We start from the raw sequence: 24,084 nt of genomic DNA on the forward strand, positions 1-24,084 counted from the left end.
TGTTCTTCAAAATCAAAACAGTATATACATATATACAAATGGAGCGACATTGCCCAGTCCTCAATGTCCATGGGCCACAGGGCCCCATCACATAGGCCAAGGCCCCACCCCACTCCTGCAACAACAAGGAGAAACACTGCAGGGGCATCAGGTCGAAAATACACAGGCACCTCAGGGGGAAGAGAAATGGGGGGGCACCTCAGCCAGAAGATGTTACAACGCCACTGGTCCTGGAGGGGGCAACATGCCCATTACTCTGTCCTGGGAAGTTCAAGGCCACAGTCTCTCAAGTGGGTGACTTGCCCACATGCTCTGGAGGGGGCAACATACCCTGTGCTTGGTCCTGGGGAGTGCAAGGCCACAGTTTCTCAAGTGGGTGACTTGCCCACAGCTTGCTCCTGGGGAGTGCAAGGCCACAGTTTCTCAAGTGGGTGACTTGCCCACTGCTTGGTCCTGGGGAGTGCAAGGCCACAGTCTCTTAAGTGGGTGACTTGCCCACTGCTTGGTCCTGGGGAGTGCAAGGCCACAGTTTCTCAAGTGGGTGACTTGCCCACAGCTTGGTCCTGGGGAGTGCAAGGCCACAGTCTCTCAAGGGGGTGGTTTGCCTGCATGCTCTGGAGGGGGCCTTCTGCCCAGTGTGCTTCATTCTGGCAAGGAGGGGGTGCGTGGAAGCTTCTTCCACTGGTTCTGGAGGGGGGCCTTGTGCCCAGTGTGCTTCATCCTGGCAAGGATGGGGTGAGTGGATGGCTTCTTCCACTGGTTCTGGAGGGGGCTTTGTGCCCTGTGATGCAGCCTTGGGGAGTGCAAGGTCACAGTCTCTCACCTGGGTGTCACACCTACAGGATTTGCAGGGTCCAGGACACACTACAGCCCATGGAGGCAGGACTACACCCTGCCCGCCGGCGGTGACGGCTGCTCAGTAGTAGCAGTGCTGGTGTCAGGGATGCCTGTGGTGGGGGGAGGCTCCAGCCCTTCCCCTGCAGCCTTGGACGGCTGCCCACTGGGGCTGCTGCTGGTGGCGGTGCAGGCAGTGGTGGTGGGGTAGCTCCAGCCCTTCCCCTGCAGCCTCAGACGGCTTCCTGTTGGGGCTGCTGCTGCTGGTGGCGGTGCTGGTGGTGGAGCAGGCAGTGGTGAGGGGAGGCTCCAGCCCTTCCCCTGCAGCCTCAGACGGTTATATCTCAGAACCATGGGTACTCAACCACCTGTGGCTCAACAAAGAGGTTGGAACAATGACCTCGTTCTAACCAGTAATGCCTTTACCACGAATGCGTTTACAACAATTTTACAGTTGTAAAAGCATTCCTGGTAAAGGCATTAGCAATCAGCATGCACGACCCAGCATGCTTCCCCCCTAGCCCCCACCCCCAAAAATTACCTCAACACCCCCATCCCCACAACAACCCCAACCACCCTACCCCCAAATTACAGAACCCCAACCCCCCTCCTCTAAAACCTAAACCACCCCAGCCCCCACCCCACCCCTTAAACCTAAACCCTCCACCTCCTCCTCCTAAACCCTAATCACCCCCAGACCCCCACCCCACCCCAAAAACAAAAAAATACCCTGAGTCCCCACCCCGCCCCTAAAACCTAAACACCCCAACCCCCAACCCACCCCATAAACCTAAACCCTGGCCCCTCCTCCCCTCCCCTCCCCCTTAAACCCTAATCACCCCCAGCCCCCACCCCACCCCAAAAACTAAAAATACCCCGAGTCCCCCGCCCCTAAAACCAAAACACCCCAACCCACCCCTTCAACCTAAACCCTGCCCCCCTAAACCCTAATCACCCCGAGCCCCCCACCCCCCAAAAAACAGCCCAGTCCCAGCCCAACATACCTCCTCCTTCACTGTGTCCACTCTGACTCCCTTCTTCTGTACCTTATCCACACGTGAGGGGTGTGTAGTGATAGTTGGGATGTGATGGAGGTAGTGGATGAGGATGTAGTGCATGCAGGTGTGAGTGGCGACACTACTGGGAGGGTGGTGGATGACAAGGAGGAGGGGGACACAGTGGAGCCAGTGGATGTTGGTATGTCTGCATCTTGATGGTGTTTGTGTGAGTGCCTGTGGGATGATGTGTGGTGTTTGTGTTTTCCTGAGCCACTTCTGTGTGTTGTCTTGGGTGCATGCAGGTCTGAATGTGTGCTTGGGATAGGTTGGGTTTGAGGGGAATGGGACTAGGCAGAGGAAGTTGGAGGGGGAGGCTAGAAACAGGGACAATGGCTGCCATCAGGAAGGAGGCCAGAGCCTGGATTGATCTTTGTTGGACCGCTAAGCCAGAGTGAATGCCCTCCAGGAATGACATTTGTTTGTTGCAAATGGACTACCAGCCCCTGGATGGCATTCACTATGGTTGACTGTCCAACAGAGATGGATCTCATGAGATGAATAGCCTCCTCACTCAGGGCAGCAGGGCTAACTGGGGCAGGGCCTGAGGTGCCTGGGGCGAAGGAGATGCCCACCCTCCTGGGTGAGCAGGCACGGGAAACACGCTGAGGGGCTGCTGGGAGTGCAGTGCTGGTACGGAGGGGTGCCGGCTGTACCTGAGGTTGGGGTGGGCACAGAGGTGTCCACCACCACCAGGGAGCTTCCATCGGAGGAGGTATCACTGTCAGAGCTGTCCCCTCCTGTCTCTGCCATGGTGCTCCCCTCACCCTCCATCCCACTGGTTCCCTCACCGTTGATGGATTGGGCCTCCTGTGCCCTGTGGGATGCAGCTAACTCCATTGCCGGTGCCTCTGCTCCTCCGCCAGATGATGCTAATGCACATAAGGACAGGGTGACAAAACAAAAGGGGGGGATAGACAAAGGATACACTTGGTCAATGGCAGCAACAATACCACTGTTGGCGTACACGACACACACACACAGGGAACAGCCCTATGCACTAGGCAAAGCACTACCAGCCACAATGCTAGTCACCAGGCGATGGACAGGAATACCTAACGCTAATAGCAGCATACCTGACACCCACAGACCTCTGCCCAGTAGTGGATGCCTACTAGCTTGGTAGGAGGTGGTGTTCATCAGCCCCTGCCCAACATGGGACCTAATCTGCAATGTCCGGCCTGGACTAGGGGCACCCACAGGCCCACATCTCCCACCACGAGCAAGTAGTATATTGGGAAACCGTACTCACCCCCTTGTGGCTGCTGTGATTCCCTCAAGCGCCCATCTAGCTCCGACTAGGCCACCACCAGTATGCGGGCCATCAAGGGGTCAGGGTTCGACAGGCACCCCTTCCTCATTGGGAAGGCATCACCAGCTGGGCCTCCACCGTTTTCCTTGCCCGGCATCTCAGGCCCTCCCACCATTTGCGACAGTGAGTGCTCCGCCTGCTGTAGACCCCCAGGGTCTGCACGTCCTTTGCGATGGCATGCCATATACCCTTTTTACAATGGCCGCTGACCTGCAGGAAAAGAAACAGAAAATGGTATCAGTCATACCATCCGGCCTGTTACACTCATGGCCCACCATAGCCCTCACATCCCCTTACGCACAGACATGGCCAAACATACATGCAGTACGCTGTCCAGAACCCTTCCACCAACCCCCACTACACAAGGCCCTCACACACAGCACTCCATGCATTCATGCCCCTTGCATCGTGCTCACAGTGTACTCACCTGTTGGTCTGGAGGCCCATACAGCATTCGGTACTGGGGTAGGACCCCATCCACCAGTCTCACCAACTCCGCAGTGGAGAAGGCAGGGGCCCTTTCTCCAGTAACACAAGCCACGATTGGTTCCAGACACAAGTCACAGCAGCACTTGCAGTGTAGGTCCTCTCCTGTTGAAGGTTAGGTAGCAAGTGAGTGAATAGATAGAAAATGGCGGTGACATCCGTGGCTGCCGGCATACATCACCATTGGCCACTGTAACCCATAGGGCCTAATGACAACCAATGAGGAGTTGCACGGCGGTTCTCGACTGCCTCCCGCAACGGCGCACAACGTCAGCGGCATTACCTCATTTCTACATGTCCTTCCACACAGGACAGGCGACGCCATTTCGGGGGTGGCAGGCCATGGCACCTAACTGCGTCACAGTACACCTAGGCACTATGTGGGTCTATCCAACAATATACTGATACAGTCACAACATGCAGTGCAGTGTAGTGTTTGGAAATGTGGGAAACTGACCAGCTGCTCACCGTTTTGCCCCCTAGATTACAACCACTGTGGATGAATAGGCGATGGAGCCTTCCCTCATGTACAGACCCCTGGTGGACTTGGCAACAATGGAGGACAGGCACATTATCCTCACCTATAGACTAGAGAGGGCCACAATCACAGAGCTGTGTGCCCAATCGGAGCCAGACCTGATATCTGCTATCCGTCACCCCACTGGGATCCCCCCTCTTGTGCATGTCCTATCTGTGCTCCATTTCTTGGCAACTGGCTCCTTCCAAGTGACAGTGGGCTTGGCAGCAGGAATGTCTCAGCCAATATTCTCAATAGTGCTAACCAGAGTGTTGTCTGGCCTGATTAAACACATGCGCAGCTACATTGTTTTACCCCAGGTGGAGGATTTGGCCACAGTGAAAGCTGACTTCTATGCAATAGGACATATCCCCAACATTATTGGGGTTATTGATGGTACACATATTACATTTGTCCCTCCCCGGAGAAATTAACAGGTGTTCAGAAATCAAAAAAGCTTTCACTCAATGAATGTGCAGATAGTGTGCCTGGCGGACCAGTACATCTCCCATGTCATTGCTAAGTATCCTGGGTCTGTGCATGATGCCTATATCCTGAGGAATAGCAGCATTCCATATGTGATGGCTCAACTCCAGATGCACCAGGTAAGGCTAATAGGTGAGCCCATGGTTCCCACCCAGTTGGTGTTACTGTATGGGTATGGTGTTTGCCATAAGGGTTAGTGTTTGGCTAACAGGTATGCCTCGATATTTGTCGGTGACTCTGGTTACCCCAACCTCTCATGGCTACTGACCCCTGTGAGGAATCCCAGGACAATGGCAGAGGAACGTTACAATGAGGCACATGGACAAACAAGAAGAATCATAGAAAGGACATTCGGCCTCCTGAAGGCCAGGTTTAGTTGTCTCCATCTAACTGGTAGATCCCTGTACTACTCACCCAAGAAGGTCTGGCAAATAATCGTGGCTTGCTGCATGTTGCATAACCTTGCCTTGAGATGCCAGATGCCTTTTCTGCAGGAGGATGAGGCTGGAGATGGGCGTGTGGCAGCAGTGGACCCTGTGGACAGTGAAGATGAGGAGGCAGAGGATGAGGACAACAGAACAGCTATTATACAACAGTACTTCCAGTGACACACAGGTAAGACTCTGTAACTTCACTTTGCATTGAAAGTTTTGTATTTGACATTGTACAACACAGGCAGATTCTCCCACTTCTATGGCCACTTACTGTACCCTTTGGCATCTCTATTTTAGATATCTGTGCCCCACTCTGCCAACTACAGGCCATTTCTATGTATACATCACTGTACAGTTGTATTGCAGTGTTTAAACCTTGTCAAATGAATGCATAGTTAAATCATTTGATATACTCCATACTTGTATTTTTTCAAAGGTTGTTTATTAAAGTGACAATAAGTAGAGGGTTATGCGCATTGGGCTGGGGTGATGGTGGAGGAAAGTTCAGGATAGAGTCCATTCTATTTGTATCACAGGTGCATTGTCCATGGGGGCATAGGAAGGGGAGCAATGGCAGTTCAAGGTGGACAGGGTGACAGAGTGGGACACAAGGTTGACAATCAGGAGAGTCTTATTTCCTGGCGGGGGTCTTGGCAATAGTCTCTGACTTGTGCCTGGATTGCAGGAACCGTTTGTGGGGTGGTTCTCCTTCTGCAGAGGGAGGGGTGCTGGTGGCCTGTTGGGCCTGTGGCGGGGACTCCTGTCCACTAGCGTCAGCGGAAGTGGAGGGCTGTCCATCGGTTTGGCTAGTGTCAGGGGTCTGGTGGTGTGCCACTGCCTCCTTCATGGTGTTGGCCATGTCTGCCAGCACCCCTGCAATGGTGACCAGGGTGGTGTGGATATCCTTCAAGTCCTACCTGATCCCCAGGTACTGTCCCTCCTGCAGCCACTGGGTCTCCTGCAACTTGTCCGTCCAGTATCTGGCCCATCATCTCCCGGGAATGGTGGTATGCTCCCAAGATGTTGGTGAGTGCCTCCTGGAGAGTTGGTTCCCTGGGACTGTCCTCCCCCTGTCGCACAGCAGTCCTCCCAGCTTCCGTGTTGTCCTGTGCCTCTGTCCCCTGAACCGTGTGCCCACTGCCACTGACCCCAGGTCCCTGATCATCCTGTGTTTGCGGGGTTGCCTGGGGTCCCTGTAGTGGTGGCCACACTGCTGATTGACATGTCCTGGGGACAGAGGTCTGGGCCCGCAGGGTGGGTGCTGTGCTGGTATTTCCTGAGGGGGGGAGGCTCTGTGGTGGTATGGGACTGTGCCTGGGTAACCGACTGTCCGGAGGTCCGGAGATCCCTGATGGGCCAGGTTGGTCATCCAGATCCAGGCGTCCAGAGCTGCTGTCATCACTGTGGGCCTCTTCTGTGGGGGGACTGAATGTTGCTGGCACCTCCTCTCCTGTGGGGGACCTGTGGTGATGTAAATGCAGGGTTATTATTTCAGTGTGTGTCATCTTGTGCATGGGTGTGTTGCCCTGCACGGCTATGATTGCCCTGTCAGCTTTGCCTTGTGTGAGCCGTGATTTTGTGGGCTAGGTGATTCTCTCTAATGTGCATGCTTTAGTGCATGCACAGCATGCAGGGCTGTGAGTGATGTCCATGTATTGGAGGTGCATTCAGGGCTTGTTATTGGGATGGGTGGGTTGTGATGGTGGGGTGTATGTAAGGTGGTGGGGTGATGGGGGTGAGGGTAGGGGTGGGGGTATGTGATGGCATGCAGGTAGGGGGGTGAAAGTAGTAAAGAGTTGACTTAACAGAGTCCAGTCCTCCTGCTACTCTTGCCAGGCCCTAAGGATGCAGTATTGCCAAGACTTGCTCCTCCCATGTTGTTAGTTGTGGGGGAGGAGGTGGATGTCCACCACCAGTCCTCTGTACAGCTATCTGGTGTCTTGCTACCATGGAACATACCTTCCCTCGTAGGTCGTTCCACCTCTTCCTGATGTCATCCCTTGTTCTTGGGTGCTGCCCCACGGCGTTGACCCTGTCCACTATTCTCCGCCATAGCTCCATCTTCCTTGCAATGGATGTCTGCTGCACCTGTGATCTGAATAGCTGTGGCTCTACCCAGATGATTTCCTCCACCATGACCCTTAACTCCTCCTCAGAGAACCTGGGGTGTCTTTGTGGCGCCAAGGGTATAGTGTGTGTGGTGTGTGTGAGGGTGTGTGGAGTAGGGTGATGTGTTGGGGTGTGTGCTGTAAGGTGCGTGGATGGTGTATGGGTGATGGTGTTCTGTGGCTCTGGTTCTGTGGGTGCTCTTGGTGTCTCTCTCTGTTGTCATAAAGGGTTGTGGGTAGTGTGTGTGTGTGTTTTATAGTGGTGTGTGGGTGTGGTGTGTGTATGGGTGTCAGGTGTGTATTATTCAAATTGTCCAATGTAGTGCTATTTTGTATGTGTGTGTGTATTTTGAGAGTGGCGGTATGTACCGCCAATGGTTTACCACAGTTGAATGTCTGCCGTGTTAATTTGTGGGTCATAATGCTGTGGGCGTAGTTCTGTTGGTGTAATGGTGTGGGTTTTGCTACCGCCAGTTTATCACTGACCTTTGGGCTGGCGGATTTGTGTGTGTGGCTGTTTAGTGATGGATTGCTATGTGTGGGTCATAATATGGGTAGCAGTAAACCTCCACGGTGGTGTTATGTTGGGGGCAGTCGGCATGGTCGTAAGTGGAACTTACCGCCAATGTCATAATGAGGCACTTAGGCGGTCATTCTGACCTCGGCGGTAAAAGGCGCTTACCGCCGGTCAGAAGACCGCCATAACACTGCCGCGGCAAACCGCCACGGTCATTCTGACCCGCAACTGGCAAACCGCCAAAAACCCGACATCCACAAAAGTCCGCCACACCAAAGGTCAGCGAAAAAATGGCGATGACCAAACCTCCACCGTCACGCCAACAGAAATACGCCCATACCATTCCGACCCACAAATCCACGCGGCGGTCTTTCAAACGCGGTATTCCATTGGCGGTACACACCGCCACGGTCAAAATACACACACACATAGAAAACTCAGCCACATTGGTCAGTTTGAAATACACACACCTGATACACATACTAACACCACTCCCACACACCCAACACAATATAAAACACACACCCACATCACCCACAAGCCCCTACGACCCGAAATCATTGACGAAGGCTAGAGAGAGAGCACAGAATAGACAATCCGACAACACAGAGGCACACAACACCATCACCCACACAACATCCACGCACAAAACACCACACACCACCACACACACCACACACATCACCACAAACGCCACCCCACACCTCAACCACACCACCCCATGGCACCCCAAAGACACCCCAGGTTCAGTGACGCCGAACTCAGGGTCATGGTGGAGGAAATAGTCCGTGTAGAGCCCCAGCTCTTCGGGGCACAGGTGCAGCACACCACAATTGCCAGGAAGATGGAGCTATGGCAAAGGATAGTGGACAGGGTTAACGCGGTGGGACAGCATCCACGCAATCGGGAGGACATCAGGAAGAGATGGAACGACCTACGGGGGAAGGTGCGTTCCATGGTATCAAGGCACAACATTGCGGTGCAGAAGACTGGTGGCGGACCCCCACCTACTCCCCCAGAATTTACCGCGTGGGAGGAGGAAGTCTTGCACATCCTGCATCCTGAGGGCCTCACAGGAGTAGGCGGAGGAATGGACTCTGGTAAGGCAAATCTTCACTACTGCTTCCCACCCCCACCCCACCTGCATGCCAAATCATGCCCCCACCCTCACCCCCTCCCCCATCACACCAACCCCTAGCAAAAGGCTCACCATCACAACCCACCCATCCCAACACCAAGCCCTGCATGCGACCACAAAGCATGGACACCCATCACCAAAGCATGCCCACTGCACACACACATCACCCGCACAAGCCACCCTCACAAAAACCCCACAAGGGAATGCCTGCACTTGGGTACACGGACACACACCCATCACACGAAATGCCACACACAGAACCAATAACCATTCTCTTATACCCCTGCAGGACCTGAACGCCACCACACCGCCACGGAGGGTCCAGAGATGTCCATCCCACCCCCAGAAGAGGCCCCCAGCGATGACAGCAGCTCTGTCTCCCTGGAGCCAGACGACCAGCCCGGCCCATCGGGGACCTCTGGACAGTCGGTTCCCCACTGACAGCCACAGGCTACACCAGACCCAACCCCCTCTGGGAACACCAGCACAGCTCCCACCCAGCGGGCCCATGCCTCTGTCTCCAGGACACGTAAATCAGCGGTGTGTCCACCACTACAGGGCACCCAGGTTGACCCACCACCCCAACAACAACAGGGACCTGGGGGCAGTGGTAGTGGGCACACCGTCCAGGGGACAGAGGCCCAGGAACACAGGGGAACTGGGAGGGCTGCTGTGCGACAGGGGGGGGACAGGCCCGGGGAACCGACTCTCCAAGAGGCCCTCTCCTCCATCATGGGAGCATACCACCACTCCCAGGAGACGATGGCGACGGTACAGGCCCGGTTCCAGGAGATCCAGGAACTGCAGGAGGAACGGTACATGGGGTTCAGGGAGGAACTGAGGAACATCGGTTCCGCAATGAGGACCATCGTCGTGGCCCTTACCCAGATCGTCACCACATTGCGGGACCATGTGGCACCCCAAAGGGCACCTGTCACTAGCCCAGGCCAGGAACAGCCTACCACCTCCGCCGGCGCTAGTGGACAGGAGGCCCCCACACAACGACAGGCCACCAGAACCCCACCTCCTGCAGAAGAAGAACCACCCCGCAAGCGGAACCTGAGATCTCACAAGAAGACAGAGTAGGATTGCAAGACCCCCGCCAGCCTAAGATACCACCTGATGTCATCCCACTGTCCCACATTGTCACCCTGTCCAACCTTGAACTGCCCCTGCTCCATCCTTCCCCAGGCATATGGACAATGCACCTGTGCGACTGAGAACTGGACTCTGCCATGGACATTACTCCACCCCCACCCATCACCGTTTCCCAATCATGTACCTATATGTAGCACTGAAAATAAATCACTGATTCCACTTAAAAAAACAGGAGTCTGCTTGTATTCTTAACAAATGTATTACACATAACGGTGCTATAATGTCCAGTTACTTTGTGATGACAACATACCAATTTCAATAAGCTTTAGTCCATGGGCAAACAAAGCTGAAGTCAGGCAGTGGGTCATACAGCTCTGAAAAGGGAAGGGAAAGTCACAAATCAGTAAACTGGAACTGGGGGGAAACACAGACAGTGGAGACGCATGAGGCCTTAAGTAAATGTAAAATGGGGTGGCTGATTCTTACCTGTGTGCTACTGAAAGTATTGTTGTATGACTGTCTCCCTGTTGTCCGTGTCGTCCCCGTCGTCTTCCTCCTCTTCACTCTCCACAGGCTCCACAGCTGCTACAACACCACCATCTGGACCATCCTCCTGCAGAAAAGGCACCTGGCGTCGCAATGCAAGATTGTGAAGCATACAGCAGGCCACGATGATCTGGCACACCTTCTTTGGTGAGTACATGAGGGATCCCCCTGTCAAATGCAGGCACCTAAACCTGGCCTTCAGGACCCCGAAGGTCCTTTCTATGATCCTCCTAGATCGCCCATGGGCCTCATTGTACCGTTCCTCTGCCCTGGTCCCGGGATTCCTCACTGGGGTCAGTAGCCACGACAGGTTGGGGTAACCAGAGTCACCAATTAGCCACACACGGTGTCTCTGTAGCTGTTCCATCACATAAGGGATGCTGCTATTTCGCATGACATACGCGTCATGCACTGACCTAGGGAACTTGGCATTTACATGGGAGATGTACTGGTCAGCCAAACAGACCACCTGGACATTCATCGAATGATAACTTTTTCTGTTTCGGTACACCTGCTCACTTTCTTTGGGGGGAACCAAAGCCACATGGGTCCCATCAATGGCACCAATGATGTTGGGAATATGTCCAAGGGCATAGAAATCACCCTTCACTGTAGCCAACTCGCCCACCTCAGGGAAAATAATGTAGCTCCGCATGTATTTCATCAGGGTAGACAACACTCTGGACAAAACCTTAGAAAACATAGGCTGAGACATCCCAGATGATATGGCCACTGTTGTCTGAAAAGACCCACTTGACAAAAAATGGAGTACTGACAGAACCTGCACCAGAGGGGGAATCCCTGTGGGTTGGCGGATGGGGGACATCAGGTCTGGCTCCAGCTGGGCACATAGTTCATGTATAGTTGCTCTGTCAAGCCGGTATGTAAGTATGATATGTCGTTCTTCCATTGTCGACAAGTCCACCAGCGGTCGGTACACGGGAGGATTCATCCTTCTCCTCGCAAGTCCCAGCTGACGGTGCCTAGGAAGGACAACATGGAGCACAGAGTCAAGCAACCCACAGGTTCGTTCACACAGCTTGCACAGTACACGAATCGCTATGCATTGAATGGCTTGTATGAGTGGCAATGCAAGGCCTAGGCCTGTGTGACGCAGTAGAAATCATGCCATGTGGGCCCTTGAAATGGCGGCTGCCTGACCTGTGAAGTGTGACAGTGGGATGTGAGGTCACTGCGCTGGCGTGGCACACAGTGGCGGTAGGCGGTCGAAGACCGCGGCGCAAAGCAGCATTGGTTAACATTGAACCCTATGGGTCTCAGGAGCCAATGACGATGTGCGCCGGCGGTCGCGGTACGCACCACCGCGGGCGTGACCGCCATTTTCTATCTGATTAATCACTCGAGACCTAATCATCCACAGGAGAGGACTTATACTGCAAGTGCTGCTGTGACCTCGGTCTGGGAGATACAATGGCTGCTGCGACTGGGGAAAGGGCCCCTGCCTTCACTTCCGAAGAATTGGAGAATATTGTTGATGGGGGCCTCCCCCAGTATGCGCTACTCTACGGTCCTCCAGACCAACAGGTTAGTACACAGGGTGCACGTTGAATGGGCTATGCCTGTGTTGAGTGGGGTGTATGTAAGATGGTGGGGAGGGGAGCGAATGAGGAGTGCAATGCACGAAAGATGAGAGCATGTGCCACATGGCAAGGTTGGGGAGGGGGGGGGCACTCACATTGACCAGGCAGAAAACTGAAGCGATTTCCTTTACCACCCTGTACATGTCACATAGGTCAGCGCCCATGAGAAGATCGACATTTGGCGTGCCATCGCCAAGGACATCCGGGCACTGGGGGTCCACAACAGACGGGGCACCCACTGCCGAAAGAGGTGGGAGGACATCCGCCGCGGGACCAGAAAGACCGCCGAGTCTCTGCTGGGGATGGCCTCCCAACGTAGGAGGGGTGCCAGCAGCCAATTGACCCCCCTGATGTCCCGGATCCTGGCGGGGGCCTACCCTGATTTGGATGGGCGCGTGAGGACATCACAGCAGACACAAGGGGGTGAGTATCAGCACATTCTGCTATCTTTGCGCGCAGTGAAGGTGTCTGGGTGGGGGAGGAGGGCTGTGGCTATCTCCAGGCCAGGGCGCATTCTGTAGGCTAGGCCCCTCCATTAGACACGGCCCTGTGCCCCCGCCCCCCACCTCTGTAGGGTGCCAAGTACAGCTATCCATGGTCCGGCCTCACCCATGTGTGCATTTGTCATCCATAGACCTGTAGGCCTAGTCACAATAACTGAGTAGTGTACCCCGATTGCGCGGCCTAGTTCAGGGGGCTTCTGTGTCTGTCCTCTCCGACAACGGTGTTGCCAATGCATGCACTCAACCTGTCTTCATTTCTCCCCCCCCCATTTTCTTTGACTTCCTGTTCATGTGTGCATTAGCATCATCAGGCGGAGGAGAAGTGGCATCGGCGCACGAGGGAGCTGCATCTCACATGGCCCCGGAGGGCCATACAACAGACTCCGAGTACACGAGTGAGACAGAGGGCGAGTGGAGCTCCACAACGGGGACCCATGGAGACGTCAGCGACACCGACACATCCTCGGAAGGGAGCTCCCTAGCGGTGGCGGCAACATCCGTGCCCACCGCCACAACAGGTACAGCCGCCACCCAGCGCACCAGCCCCGCCCTCCCAGCAGCCCCTCAGCCTTCGCTCCATGGCCGCTCGCCCAGGAAGGCGGGCATCTCCTTCACCCCAGGCACCTCAGGCCCTGCCCCAGTTACCCCTGCTGCCCTCAGTGAGGAGGTCATTGACCTCCTCAGGACTCTCATTGTTGGGCAGTCTACCCTTTTGAATGCCATCCAGGGTGTAGAAAGGGAGGTGCATCGGAGCAATGCATACCTGGAGGGCATTCATTCGGGTCAGGCTGCCCATCAGCGATCATTCAACGCTCTGGCCTCAGCACTGAGGGCAGCCATTGTCCATGTCTCCAGCCTCCCTCTTCTGACTCCCTCCACCCAGTCCCAGTCTCCTGTTCCTCTGCCTATCCCATCCACACCATCAGACCAGCCTGCACACACCTCTACACCCAAGGGCAGCTCATCCAGACATAAGCACCACAGATCACACAAGCATTCACCCAAGCAACATCCAGATGCAGACATGCCAACAGTCACTACCACCTCTGTGTCCCCCACCTCCTCATCTCCCTCCTCCCTCCCTGTGACGTCTCCACTCACACCTGCATGCACACCACCATCAGCCAGTACTTCCATCACCAGCACACCCTCCATTACAGTCCGCACACGTGCAGTCACCACCCCCACTGCCATTTACACGTCCCCTGTGTCCTCTCCCAGTGTGTCTGTCACCCCTTCTTCCAAAGCACACAAATGCAGGCAGCCACCCACCCAACAGCCATCCACCTCACGACAGCCTCCGTCACAGGCACCTGCACCCAAAGACTGCACACTTGACTCTCCTACAACCACATCCTCTTCCTCCACTCCCAAACCCACTACACCTACCCGTCCGTGTCCTTCCAAAGTCCTTTTCCTTTCCAACCTTGAGCTCGTTCCAATCACTGACCCACCCCCTCCATCTGGTAAGAGTAAAAAAAGCCCCTCAGCCACCACCAGCCCTGCATCTACTGTGACCAAAGTGCAGGGCTATTGGAGTCCACCAGATCCTAGGGCAGGAACATCGGCCAGCAGCAAGGGGACAGCCAGCCCACCCCCTGGGAAGAGGACAAAAAAGAAAAAGGCCCGGCGCGACAAGACTGAGACGGCTGCCACCAAGGACAGTAGCCTTGCCCCGTCACCAGCCACATCATCCAAGGGAGGCAAGGGCCACAGAGCTTCAGCGAAGGAGGGCAAGGGCAGCAGGGCGGAGAAGTCAGGCAGGAGGCGGGCTGCCCAGGAGTGCCCCACCAGCCCCATTCCGGGTGTGACGGACGACACCCACGGGCCCAGGACTCCATCACAGGAGGGCACCGCGACCGCAAGTTCGGATGGTGAATGAGCGGGAAGTCTTGCCGAGGTCTGGCTCCCTAGACACACAGGACAAGCACCGCTGAACAGGGCCCCGCCGGGATGAGCACTGCTGAACAGGGCCCCGCCGGGACAAGAACCGCTGAACGGGGCCCCGCCGGGAGGAGCACCGCTGAACGGGCCCCGCCGGGAGGAGCACCGCTGAACAGGGCCCTGCCGGGACAAGAACCGCTGAACGGGGCCCCGCCGGGAGGAGCTCCGCTGAACAGGGCCCCGCCGGGACAAGAACCGTTGAACGGGGCCCCGCCGGGACAAGAACCACTGAACGGGCCCCGCCGGGAGGAGCACTGCTGAACGGGCCCCGCCGGGAGGAGCACCGCTGAACGGGCCCCGCCGGGAGGAGCACCGCTGAACAGGGCCCCGCTGGGAGGAGCACCGCTGAACGGGCCCCGCCGGGAGGAGCACTGCTGAACAGGGCCCCGCCGGGACAAGAACCGCTGAACGGGGCCCCGCCGGGAGGAGCACCGCTGAACAGGGCCCCGCCGGGACAAGAACCGCTGAACGGGGCCCCGGCGGGACAAGAACCGCTGAACGGGCCCCGCCGGGAGGAGCACCGCTGAACGGGCCCCGCCGGGAGGAGTACCGCTGAACAGGGCCCCGCCGGGAGGAGCACCGCTGAACGGGGCCCCGCCGGGAAGAGCACCGCTGAACAGGGCCCCGCCGGGACAAGAACCGCTGAACGGGGCCCCGCCGGGACAAGAACCTCTGAACAGGCCCCGCCGGGAAGAGCACCGCTGAACAGGGCCCCGCCGGGACAAGAACCGCTGAACGGGGCCCCGCTGGGAGGAGCACCGCTGAACAGGGCCCCGCCGGGACAAGAACCGCTGAACGGGGCCCCGCCGGGACAAGAACCGCTGAACGGGCCCCGCCGGGAAGAGCACCGCTGAACAGGGCCCCGCCGGGACAAGAACCGCTGAATGGGCCCCGCCGGGAGGAGCACTGCTGAACAGGGCCCCGCCGGGACAAGAACCGCTGAACGGGCCCTGCCGGGAGGAGCACCGCTGAACGGGCCCCGCCGGGAGGAGCACCACTGAATGGGCCCCGCCGGGACAAGCACCGCTGAACAGGGGCCCTTCCTGTCAAGCACCGCTCCGCTGGGCCCTTCCTGTCAAGCACCGCTCCGCTGGGGCCTTCATCTCAAGCACCGCTCCGCTGGGCCCTTCATCTCAAGCACCGCTCCGCTGGGGCCGTCATCTCAAGCACCGCTCCGCTGGGCCCTTCATCTCAAGCACCGCTCCGCTGGGGCCTTCATCTCAAGCACCGCTCGGTTGGCGACCGCCGTCTCAAGCACTGCTCGGCTGGGCCCTTCCTGTCAAGCACCGCTCCGCTGGGCCCTTCCTGTCAAGCACCACTCCGCTGGGGCCTTCATCTCAAGCACCGCTCCGCTGGCCACCGCCGTCTCAAGCACCGCTCCGCTGGGCCTTCCTGTCAAGCACCGCTCCGCTGGGCCCTTCCTGTCAAGCACCGCTCCGCTGGGCACTTCCTGTCAAGCACCGCTCCGCTGGGCCCTTCATCTCAAGCACCGCTCCGCTGGGGCCTTCCTGTCAAGCACCGCTCCGCTGGGCCCTTGCTGTCAAGCACCGCTCCGCTGGGCCCTTCATCTCAAGCACCGCTCCGCTGGGGCCTTCCTGTCAAGCACCGCTCCACTGGGCCCTTCATCTCAAGCACCGCTCCGCTGGGCCCTTCCTGTCAAGCACCGCTCCGCTAGGCCCTTCATCTCAAGCACCGCTCCGCTGGCCACCGCCGTCTCAAGCACCGCTCCGCTGGGCCCTTCATTTCAAGCACCGCTCCGCTGGGGCCTTCCTGTCAAGCACCGCTCCGCTGGGGCCTTCATCTCAAGCACCGCTCCGCTGGCCACCGCCGTCTCAAGCACCGCTCCGCTGGGCCCTTCCTGTCAAGCACCGCTCCGCTGGGTTCTTCCTGTCAAGCACCGCTCCGCTGGGTTCTTCCTGTCAAGCACCGCTCCGCTGGGGCCTTCATCTCAAGCACCGCTCCGCTGGCCACCGCCGTCTCAAGCACCGCTCCGCTGGGCCCTTCCTGTCAAGCACCTCTCCGCTGGGCCCTTCCTGTCAAGCACCGCTCCGCTGGGCCCTTCCTGTCAAGCACCGCTCCGCTGGGCCCTTCATCTCAAGCACCGCTCCGCTGGGGCCTTCCTGTCAAGCACCGCTCCGCTGGGCCCTTCCTGTCAAGCACCGCTCCGCTGGGCCCTTCCTGTCAAGCACCGCTCCGCTGGGGCCTTCCTGTCAAGCACCGCTCCGCTGGGCCCTTCCTGTCAAGCACCGCTCCGCTGGGCCCTTCCTGTCAAGCACCGCTCCGCTGGGGCCTTCCTGTCAAGCACCGCTCCGCTGGGCCCTTCCTGTCAAGCACCGCTCCGCTGGGCCCTTCATCTCAAGCACCGCTCCGCTGGGGCCTTCCTGTCAAGCACCGCTCCGCTGGGCCCTTCATCTCAAGCACCGCTCCGCTGGCCACCGCCGTCTCAAGCACCGCTCCGCTGGGCCCTTCCTGTCAAGCACCGCTCCGCTGGGCCCTTCCTGTCAAGCACCGCTCCGCTGGGCCCTTCCTGTCAAGCACCGCTCCGCTGGGGCCTTCCTGTCAAGCACCGCTCCGCTGGGCCCTTCCTGTCAAGCACCGCTCCGCTGGGCCCTTCATCTCAAGCACCGCTCCGCTGGGGCCTTCCTGTCAAGCACCGCTCCGCTGGGCCCTTCATCTCAAGCACCGCTCCGCTGGCCACCGCCGTCTCAAGCACCGCTCCGCTGGGCCCTTCCTGTCAAGCACCGCTCCGCTGGGCCCTTCATCTCAAGCACTGCTCCACTGGCTACCGCCGTCTCAAGCACCACTCCGCTGGGCCCTTCCTGTCATGCACCGCTCCGCTGGGCAACGCCGTCTCAAGCACCGCTGGCCCATTGACAGTGCCGGTTCTGTGTCGAGCAGGGCTTCACGAAGCACTCTGGGCACCATGCCTCCTCCATTAACAGTGGAGTCGGTAATCCATCTGATGGACTGTGGCTTGGCACTTCCCAGGATGGAACAGTGGTCAAGCCACCCACTGTAGAGACTTGAGAGACTGTGGCTTTGCACTCCCCAGGATGGCACAGTGGGCATGGAGGCCCCTCGTGGATCTGGCGTCGTGGACTCATGTGGCTGAGGTGCCCCCCTTCCCTTCCCCCTGAGGTGCCTGTAGTTTTATCATCTGATGCCCCAGCAGTGTTGTCTCCAATGGTATCTGGTCTCCTGTGTGGGCTTTGCCCATGTGTTTGTGCACATTGGCCCACGGACTATGGAACTTTGACGGAATGTGCAGGACTTTTTGCCTATGCATATATTGTAGAATATGTTCATTCCTTATTTTTGTATCTTTTATATGGCATATTTCCCATACCTTCAATGGAGCTATTTATACACATATTTTATAGATCATTTTAATTGTGTCTTTGCATTATTCCGGGGGGTTTGTGTGGTGTCACTCTGACTTGTTGCTCGGCATTGGGGTGTAGGTAGTTGTGGTGGGGGGATGGGTGTATGGCGCATGTGTGTGCCCGTAAGCTTTCCTCCTCCCCCCTCGCCTGTGTCGTAGGTGCAGTACTCACCGTTGTCGTCTGCGCCGGCGTTCGTACTCCTGGTAGATGAGCAGGTAGACAATAGCTGGTAGGATGTGTAATTCGGGTTCCATGCTGTCCTCCTTCCTCGTGGAGTGTGTATAGGTGAACGTTTTCCCGTTCGTAGTCTGTTTCCGCCGTGTTTTTATCGGCGGGGCTCCCGCCCCGGAAAAGGTGGCGGATTGGTGAGTTGTGATAGGGTGGGCGGTACATTGTCTGCCGCCTGCCTGTTGGCGGTGACCGCCGCGTTGTTTGTCTGTCCCGCCGTGGCGGTCCGAGTGTTAAAGTGGCGGGCTGTGTTGGCGGTTCCCGCCAGGGTCAGAATTCAATTTTTTTGACCGCCTGCCTGTTGGCGGGTTGGCCGCCGATTTATCACCGACCGCCAGGGTCAGAATGACCCCCTTAATGTTTAGGCTGGACCCTGATGGGTTCGCCTGGGCTGAGATCGGCCTACAAAGGGAGGACGTCCAGCCCCCCCTCAAGAAAATAAAATATTAAGGCCGGGCCCCAGGGGATGGGGTCTCCAGGGCCAAAAGTTGCCTGGGGAGAGGAGGGCCACATGGCCATCCCACCCAAATAAAACATACTTTATTAGGGTGGGCCCTAGGGGATGGAATCCCTGGGGCCTAAATTAGCTGGAAAAGGGGCCGGGCAACCACCCTCCTCCATTTATTGACGGCCAGGCACTGGGGGGGGGGCTTTGGCACAAGTTATAGTTACCTTAGGGCACAAGTTATAGTTAGTTGAGATAATTCTAACTATAACAGGTGAATTTCTATGGTTTTCTACGTTAAAAATGCGAGCCTAATTATAACGTCCATGTAACCTTTGGCATTTTAAGCGAATATATATATATATATATACATATATATATATATATATATATATATATATATATATATATATATATATATATATATATATATACATACATATATATATATATATATATATATATATATATATATATATATATATATATATATATATATATATATTTTGCTAATAAACCAAAGGTTACAGGGCATTATAATTAGGTTAAGTTACAGTTAGACTTTTCTGAAGAAACTATAACTTGTGCACTAAGGTAAATTTTAACCTTGCCAACCCCCCAGTACAGCCAACCCCACAATGTGGATTTGTGAGTGTGTCTGTGAGTAGCTGTATGGGTGAGTGACTGGCTGATTGTGTGGGTATGTAAGTGGGTGTGTGAGTGAGTGTGTGTGTGACTGGTTTTGTGGGTATGTGAGTTGGTGTGTTAGTGGCTGTTATGTGAGTGGGTATGTGAATGGTTGTGTGGGTATATAAGTGAGTTTGTGTGGGTCTGTGAGAGGGTGTGTGATTGGCTGCGTGGGTCTCTGAGTGGGTTTGTAAGTGGTTTTGTGGGTCTGTGAGTGGATGGGTGAGTGGTTGTTTGGGTGTGTAAGTGGGTGTGTGAGTGTGTGAGTGATGTGTGTGTGTGGCTGTATGTGTTTAACTGGGCGTGGTAGTGGTCTGTGGGTCTGTGGGTGTGTGAATGGGTGTGTGAGTGGGTGTATGATTGTCATTGTGGGTCTGAGTGGGTGTGAAGTAGTTTTGTGTCAAAAACAACAGCAGGGGGGCAGAGAGTGGGATATTCGGAGGATAGACTCCTGGTCCAGTGTGTGAAGTTCCCAATACTATATAAACCAAAAATTACACACACAGTTCCAAAAAAAGTGGGAGGTTGTATCTACCGGTTCTGCACATCAGGAAAACCAAAAGGTTGTAAGCACGAGCCCTCACTCACCTTTCGGTGACATGCTTCATCATAGGGCTGTGATCCTCGTCAGGCCGGCACTGCAATGCCTGACGGGCCCCACACGGGGGCTCTTTGCCGGAGATCTTTTAAGCGAAATGCGCACCGGTCAAGAATAGAAACTGAGGATTGGTCTAGAAAAAGTTAAAAATGTCTAGAGGTACAGACCATTGGTATCTTTAATTAAATGTTAGTGCCTCTGACAAGATTAAAAACAGAGAATAGGGATATGGTAGAGTAATGTCTACACTCCCCATATAACAGATTTGTGCTAACTGTAGCCACCAACCCTTATATTAAAGTATGGTGAAAAAGACAAAATGAGGAGAACACAGGATCCCTGTGTTACTCTACATCACAGGTCAACATGTTTCTCGCTATGCGATTCGTCAGGACCTCAAAGACGTACCTAATCCTTCAAATATTTGGGCTGCCCATATTAGGGAAAGCAGAACCCTTCAAAAATTAAGTGTAGGGCCTCATCGGGGGACAAACATCGAGAAGCGTAAAATCCTCTGTGGTTTTACTTAGGTTTTCAGTCGACTTCACAACTGCTACAGGTTGTGGCAAGCTTGCAGCTTGAATGACTCTACAGCTGTAATTGTGTTGAGATGATGCAGCTCTATGGCTCAGCATCTGTGAGAATGACAAGATAAGAGTGTTTGCCTTGTTGTGTAGTATACTGCACCTTCTGTTCTTTGAGAATCTTCCAACTACTGGAATTCACCACTAGATTCAGTCAGTTCAATGGCCATTCTGCCCACTAGGGCTTTGAGTTGTTTGCCATGTTGATGCTTCTCCACTTCTTGATGCCCATTAGGGCTCTTCATTACTTATATAGTTTTTGAGTGACTTTAGGTGGAGAACCCCCGACTTTCAAAAACATGGGTTATGTGCTGATCCTGTAAGGTCTTAGATGTTAAATCAACTGCAATGATGTGGGATTTATTTTTATGCCTAAATATGCCCCTTTCTTTTTTTGAGGAATTGGAGCATGAACAGTTTATTTTAACTGTTTTTCAACTCGTTTCCTATGGTTTGAATATTTTCTGATGCATTTGTTTATTTTATTTTTATTTGTAATGTGACTTACTCTAGATGGCTGTGAATAGTTTTTTCAACTGTTACTTCCATTTACTTTCTATGGTTGAAATATATTCTGATGCACTTCTGTATTATTTCTCTTTGTGATACCTGTGATGTGATACACTCTAGGATGGCCACCATAGTTCTGTGTTCTGCTTAACATGCTATGCCTGAGTCTGTTTTGTATAGCTACACTTCATTTGTTCCTTTAAATGTATGTTTGCACTTAAAAACTCAAGCCGTGTCCAAGGCATGGGCAGTGCAGGGGCCCCCAGGCATAGCCCCGTCGTGCATTTCACTGCCCGAATTGTGGGGCGGTGAAATGCGCGACGGGTTCTACTGTTGATGTGACTTTTCCGCTGGGCCACTGTTACCGTCCGCTGGCCCAGCGGAAAAGTCATAATAGGGAACCAGAAATACCACCAGCACAAAGACCGCCGAGGTTGTAATGAGGGCCTAAGTGTCTAAGGTAAGTTAATAAATGTATATTGTTTTTAACTCATTTTTACAATCTTGCTGGAGTCTCACGGCATTGCAAATTGTAAAAAAAAGAGTAAATGAGTTCTCAGTGTACTCAGTTAGTAGGAATGCATATTGTGGTCTTTGTTTTTAAGAGAAAGTGTGTACAAGATAAGTAGTGCTGAGTAAATTGTTAATTGTTATTTTCAAAAAATGTTCCAATCTCGCGATACTGTACCTGGATTGGGAAAAGTAAGAAGGATTAAGCTATCTTCGGATACACTGTAGAATGCACACTTGCTACTGTAGGAAGGAGTCTTTCTGGAGATGGTGTCTTACTGGAGATGGTGTTTATCAAACTTCTATTTACACCTATTGGCTCGGTAAGAGTTGTGAGTAGAGTACAATCTCTTTCCACATCCTACTATTCACATCCATTATCAGAGAGAGGGGTGCTAGCAGGAAGGACAGTCTCTCTCCACTCACTCACCCATCTGAGAGATATGTCAGCCGAGAGGCCAGTCTCTCTCAACATATGCTACTATGCAATCCCGTCATCTGAGAGAGAGGTCTGACAGGAGAAGCCAGTGCCTCCCACACATTACTATGCACACCCATCATCTGAGAGTGATGGCCCTGTCATGTTCCACATGCTACTATGGACATCGGTCATCTGAGACAGAGGTCTGAAAGGAAAGACCCTTTGATCCACATATACTGTATCAAAGAAATAAACCTGTACCTGCCCGTTGGTCACAATCTTGACCACTTATCTAATTGTAGTTCCCTTACCATAAGATTTATGTTTTTAATGACACTGACCCACTCTAGCAGTGGCATGATTTATCATTGGGTCCACTTTGGCTTCTACAAGCCAAGGTGGGCTCAACCGACTGATAGGAGCACTAAGTATAGATCCTACAAGGGTCTAAAGATAAAAATACCTTACTGGTCACTAAGGTATCCCTTTATTTGCAGTGGCAGCAGGTATGGTTAAAAATAAAGAATAGGGGATCTCTAGGTATTTTATGGTCCTATGACCCTTATCTAGGTAAATGTATTACTCATGTGTTGACATAATTCAGACCCTGTGAAGGCCTATCAGGTACCAGGCTTTAATCAGGACAGGAAAAATATGTTATATCCCCGCCTGCGAGGTCTGAGAGGAAAGGCAAGTCCATCCACACACCCTACTGCACACACATGTCATAATTTAATTTAAGAAACTTTACAAATCCACTTAAAAAAATCTAAGGATAAAGTATCTTTATAGTTAGGCGTTATAAAAAGATCTGTTTTAGTTTTTAAAAAATTAAAGAAATTTACTGAAAAAATCCAAAGGTTAAAGTGACATTATAGTTAGGTGAATTTCCCAGTGACAACATTAACGTTTTGAAATGAAAAAAAACGGAAATTCAGAAGTTATAGTTAGCAGTAGTTATAATTAACAGCACTAACTATGGCTTGCAGCCCAACCATGCACTGCTTATGACTTCACATATGACATCTTTCATGGCATGTTCTATGACATCATTTATGACATCACTGATGACATCTCAAATGACATCATTGATGACATCACTGATGACATTTCAATTAACATCATTAATGACATCACTGGCGACATCACCAATGACATCATCCAATGAGCGTGCAATTTTTTTTACTTCAAAACTTTTTTATTACGTTTTGCAAGAAATATTACAAAAGGAAACAAATAGCGTAACAAAAGTATATAGAGAGCAGGGTTATCATGAATACATTTAAGAAGTAGGGGTGGGAGGAACACTTGAAGGTTTACTCTGTGGAATTCTTTGGAGTTTTATAAAAACTCTGTACAATTCCACGGATTTCCGCCCACCCTTATAAAAAATACAGTGCTTGTCCTTTTAATCTGTGTTTGTACTCTTTAGGTGCACATAAACTTGTCAAGAATATTGCAGGTGTCATCCCTTGGTATGCAGGATATCGTTTTGACTTCAGACTTTATCCGTTAGCTGGAGGGCTGCAACCTCCTCAACAGTATCTTGGCAATAAAGAGGGGTGAGCGCCACTGGCTGATCTTTTCACTCTGCAAAATGTTAGGCACTAATAAATGATTTAAGATACAATGGCATTTTAAGTTTGGCATGGTTGTTGTAATATCTGAGCTTTTAGAGGCATCAGGGCGCTAGAAAGAAACTAACCCAGAAGGACAACTCCAAAAGTTGCCAAACGTCAGCACTAGATGATTAATACAAGAGGTCGGCAGAACTTGTGGAGATTTACTTTGCAGAATTCTGCTGAGTTATATACAAACTCTGCATAATTCTGTACAGTTCCACCCACCTCTATTAAAAATACACTGTTTGTCTTCTATGCTTTCAATTTGTGTGTGAACTCTTTGGGTGCATTTGGCCATGTCACTCACAACGCAAGTGTCATCCCTCGGCACTCAAGGTGTTGTTTTGATTTCAGACTTATTCTGTTGCCTAGAGGGCTGCAACTCCCCCCATAGTATCCTTACAACAAAGAGGCACAAACACAGTTGGGTGATCTTTTCACTCCACAAAATGTTAGGCACTAATAAATCCTTCGGGATACAATGGCATTTCGAGCTTGGCATGGTTGTTATAATATC

The sequence above is a fragment of the Pleurodeles waltl genome, chromosome 1_2, assembly GCF_031143425.1.
Source record: "Pleurodeles waltl isolate 20211129_DDA chromosome 1_2, aPleWal1.hap1.20221129, whole genome shotgun sequence".
Taxonomy (NCBI): domain Eukaryota; kingdom Metazoa; phylum Chordata; class Amphibia; order Caudata; family Salamandridae; genus Pleurodeles; species Pleurodeles waltl.